Source organism: Octopus bimaculoides, chromosome 1 (genome assembly GCF_001194135.2).
Source record: "Octopus bimaculoides isolate UCB-OBI-ISO-001 chromosome 1, ASM119413v2, whole genome shotgun sequence".
NCBI classification, from domain to species: Eukaryota; Metazoa; Mollusca; class Cephalopoda; order Octopoda; family Octopodidae; genus Octopus; species Octopus bimaculoides.
The window spans coordinates 53,572,276-53,577,275 of record NC_068981.1 but is presented as its reverse complement, the minus strand read 5'-3'; the positions used below and the strand labels follow the sequence as shown (position 1 = coordinate 53,577,275).

General features: G+C 32.1%; 1 protein-coding gene across 1 annotated transcript in view; it reads right to left on the bottom strand.

Moving 5' to 3' along the window:
* Window positions 1-5,000, bottom strand: part of LOC106875216 (sodium- and chloride-dependent taurine transporter) — a 91,813-nt gene that overhangs the window by 20,096 nt on the left and 66,717 nt on the right. The gene's annotated exons all lie outside the window — the stretch shown is intronic.

Below are 5,000 nucleotides of genomic sequence, written 5' to 3'. Positions count from 1 at the left end.
ATAGCGCTCACCTAAGTGGCGAGTGAGGTATCACGACTAAACTAACTTAATATGAATGATAGACAAGTTGTAAAAGCTTTTAAGAGTGAAACGATAGAAAATTAATGAAGACAAAAGTTGTAGATTTACTTTATATATTGCAAGTTAATGACTTCCCTGCGCTTGAGGAGACCTCATTTTATTTTGATAACAATTACTAGTTTTATCATGTAGAATATAATTACTATTATAGGTAAAATTTAGTATGTCATGTTACTTCACCACCCCCTAAAACTTGAGTTTTAGGGGTGTTTATGTCTGTGGTATATATGTAATATTTGTTGTGAGTAAGAATGTTTGGGTTAAATTGTTAGAATTATGTAAAAGTGCATGTGTCTTTGTGGCAAAGTTTCAGTACTGGATAGAAAAATTACTTATTTGTGTGCAAAGTAAGTTTAGATACTTGTTGATATCTATTTTTCGCAAGTGGGTGCCTGCGTAAACATTCTAGCTAGTAGTGATGATTTCAAAACTTGTTGCAGTCGAGATACAGATTACTGATCGTTCCCAGTGTTGAAGCGTTGCCTGGAAACCCCTCATACTAAGCATTGCAAAAATAGCTATAATGACTTGAGCAGTGTTTCTCAACCGTGGCTCCCAGGGTCGCATGCAGCTCTCAAGCAACTTTTCGGCGCGCCCCACCCGGTAGTCTTCTCTTATAAACGTAATAAATGTTTCTTTAATTGATTTGTGCTTTACTCTTTTTTTTTTTTTTTTGGTGCGGCCCCTAAAAATACTCAGGTCTTGGATCTGGTCAGGATATTAAAAAGGTTGAGAACCACTGTTTTAAAGAGAAGGGATTTTCTGGAAACAACTAGTTTCCTCTAGCCTTTGTGGTTGCTGATTATCCGGTGTCTGAACAAGATACAGTTGATCTATGATGCACAGACAAGGCTGGCTGATAATCAGTTTTGATTGGCCAACTCCACATAAAAAAGATTCCATGCAAGAAAAAAAAAAGTAAATACACCGAAAACCGACGAACCATAAACAAGAGTTCAACTTCCAAATATTTAACTGGACTTCTTGCTGCACAAATTTTCAAAGCTGTAACCATAAAGCTTTGAATTTAAATTTCACTGAGGTCGACTTAGCTTTACAATCTTTCGGAGTCGATAAAATAAGGACTGGGATCGATGTATTCGACTTAACCACCCCTCAAACATATTGGCCTTGTACCAATATTTTAAATAAATACTATATTATTTCCTTTTCGGTGCTTGTCTCTCGCTACAGTATTAGATAATTCTTCTGCCTAGATTTATCCCACATTCTATAGTAATTAATTTTATAAGCATGTATAGATCAACTCAACATTGCAATTTACGTGCCAATGATGGCTCTTCTATGTGGTCACTATAAGTGCTAGAAATAGTAACTAAATATTTCTCAACTCACACCCAACAGTGTTTTAAAAGGACACATTGGGTAGTATAGTTCAGGGTACTCTATGCACGAAAACAACGGTCAGGGTGACACAACTGGAATTCCGTTGATTACAGATCTGCTGGATTAGAGCTGACCTGGAGTTAAGAAATAACAAATGCAGATAAATTTGATTTTGATGCCGCTAATTATAGGGAAAAATTACTTCCATCTGAAATTTCGGAGGAGGACTTAAGTTTTTAATCTTGTTTTTTTCTTCTTTTTTTTTTCTATTTGCCAGTCCGATGCTAGTTATAGGAATTGACCTATTGTATGAAGGCGGTTAATTATAAACTGCTTTAGGAATCCCAGCAGAAAATTTAGGACAGAAAATGAATCTACTGTCTGGTTTGATTGAAAAGACAATCATAAATATATTCCAGAGGAATCTCAAGACTTATAGTGTATTAAATGACAGTCTTTTGATGAAGTTTAGCACATACATACACATATGTATGTATGTATGTATGTATGTATGTATGTATGTATGTATGTATGTGTATATGTATGTATGTATGTGTATATGTGTGTGTGTATGTATGCATGCATGTATGTATATTCACACATAAAATCAACACACCATGAATGACAGTCGTTCTCAGAAATGAGAACTAGATATCATAGGATTTGATATAATAAATGACTAATTCAATAACAAATATAATTCAAGACATTTAAAGACAAATTGAGATTTTTCAGTAAAAAATTTTTTTAACGTCCTTACATTATGTCGTATCTACCCACTGCCAAGAACGTGTAGCCTCACATCAAATTCCTTGCAGGTGCTATTTTGATGTGCTTCCCGCATTGAAACTATACAAGTTTTTACTTTGATTTCGCTGAAAACATTGGCAAAGCCAAGTGTTTGAAGATCAACAAAAGTAACAGGATTCGCAGTATCAAAGTTTGATATTTCTCAGAAAATCCAAATCATTTAAATATAATATACTGCACTTTTCTTTGCATAATAATATACCCGTTTAATGAGAGAGAAATCACTATATAAATAAAATAATTGTAACGTTTCGAAGTTACCTTTTACTTTAAGACTTAGTCAAATTGTTTAATGCAAGGTATAACATCTGAGATTGACAGGAACATCAGTATTGATGAGTCACTAAGCATTAGTTCATTTTGTGAAATAAAATGTCAAGCTATAAATTCCTATTTGCTATTTAAATCAACCCAATGCTTTAATGATTTTAACCTCGGAATTTTCCGATGGTTTAAAAGTGACACGTAGATATGATGAAATGTGCTATGGAGCACTGTGTATTTGAAATGTGAGGAGAAAAAGTCGAAATTTCGAAGTTATTGCAAATCTTTTCTTTGTAAAGATTAACAAATATATACTCTACTAAAAAGTATTGAGTACTCCTTTAGTTTAAGGATAAATTGTTTTATATATAACTTAACATAAAAACAAACATCAATATATACGTAAATGGCATTCATTGTAATATATCGATATTTCAATTTAGCGGCTTTTTGCGTACAACGTGTGCATGTGAACACTGTTTCACGCTGTTTCAGAAAATAGCAATATCAAAGTTAAATTCAGATTCGTTTGAAGAATAACCCCCTACCCATGACTTCTAAAAATTAAAGCAGTCCATTACATTTTTTTAAAATCAAATGATTAAAAAAATTTCTTTGGGTTTATTTTCTCTGATCATGTTTTGTCTTAGTGTGACAAAAAATTCGTGCTGGACATCACTTTCCAAATGTATAATCTGTTGTTGGTTTGATAATTTCTACAATAAAAGTTGGGGTAGGTGGGGTGGGGAATAAATGCATAAATGAGATGTCATCAATCGATAATTAGACGCTTTTCATAAAAGAAAACCCGTTTGGAAGAATTTGTTGTTTACTACAATTTCGACGTCACTTTCTTGGCTGTAGGAATTCAACGACTGTACTAGCCTCATCCTTGACCTTTTTAAAGATATATATCGGTTATCTAATATATAATTTTAATATCTATTTAATATTTAATTATGTGTGACTGATATAAATCATGTTTTACAACAAGAAAATGTACTGAAATCTGTGTTGTTTTAAGCTGAAGTAGATGATATACTTAGGGAGTTTGTTATTTAGATGCCATGACATCATCAGTCAGAGATTTATGACTAAATGTCTATATTAATTCCTAGACACATTACAAATATTAGATATGTTTCCAAAATAAAAATTAAGTGCAGGTGTAGTTTACCTAGAACAGGTATCTGTTTACTGATATCAACACTTTTGAATTAACATTGTCGACATACTGAATTGTCAAAATTGATTTATAGGTTTTATAATGTATTATCAATTTAGTAACTTTAAATCTCTAATTTAACATGGAAACGTAATTTAGGCGTAACATAATGTTTAAGAATATTTTATTCAAACGGATTTTAGCTCAGAAGTGAAGTGGCCCACAAATGAGTGAGGTTTGATTGCAACAGTAGAAAGGGATTTTATCAGGAAATGATAGGGTCTTCCATCAACTGAAAATCGAAACTGGGGCCCGTTCTCACAAAGAGCGTACCATTTATTTAACAGCACCTGCCACTCGTGTGATAATTACAGTTGCCTGTTACAAAAAATAACAAAACAAAAACAGTAATAATAATTTCAATATTACTGTAAAATTATTTTAAATTAAAATTCTAACTACTAGTACTGTACCGATGATCGATTTTCATTCATGTTTTCTCTGACTGTTGAAAATAATCTAATTCTATTAAGATCAAGTCTTTAAGGGAAGATGAGAAAGAACAAAACTAGAAATGATATTACACGATTCAAAGGGATTACAAATGAAGAATAGAATTATTTATTTCAAATATTAACATATTCAAAGAAGAAAAGTGATTTAGTACTTAGTGTAACATAACTATTGATAGTATGAATGATACTACATAGGAAAAGCTCAGAGAAAGATGGCTAGATAATATCTCAGATAGTTACGTCTCAGGTGTGACCGACTCTGACTTGGAGTAGGATTAAAATTCTCAATATCTTACATTGATTTACTAATCTTAAGTCAACATTAAATATATATCTGAATAGAGCGGTAATCTCAAAGGTGACGAAGATGACATTTATAAAGACAAAATGAATATGAGATGAAAAACTGCTTGGGTCACTTGAAGGTTCAACAGATTATACATTTTCTTTTATTTTTCAAAATCCAGTCTTCTGCAGTTGAAAGAAAGTACTATGCTCAATACGGGAAGCCATATTTTGAAAATATTTATCCGTAAAAATATAGCACACTTGATCTCACCATTTGCTTACCTCCTTCAGCGTTCTGGTTTAACTCCTCTCCAATTTCTTCGGCGTCTTTTTTTGGAGACAGGAGTCGAAATTGTGTACTCAAACTGAACAATTTAATAGACACACAAAACAAAAATTAACCAAAAAAAAAAAAAAAAAAGATACATTCCAAAAATGGAAAAGAGGATCCTGAGATATGATTGCATATAATTAAAAAGTAAATAAATACTTACTTTGAGTTAGTAATAAGTAATGTACACTTATGACTA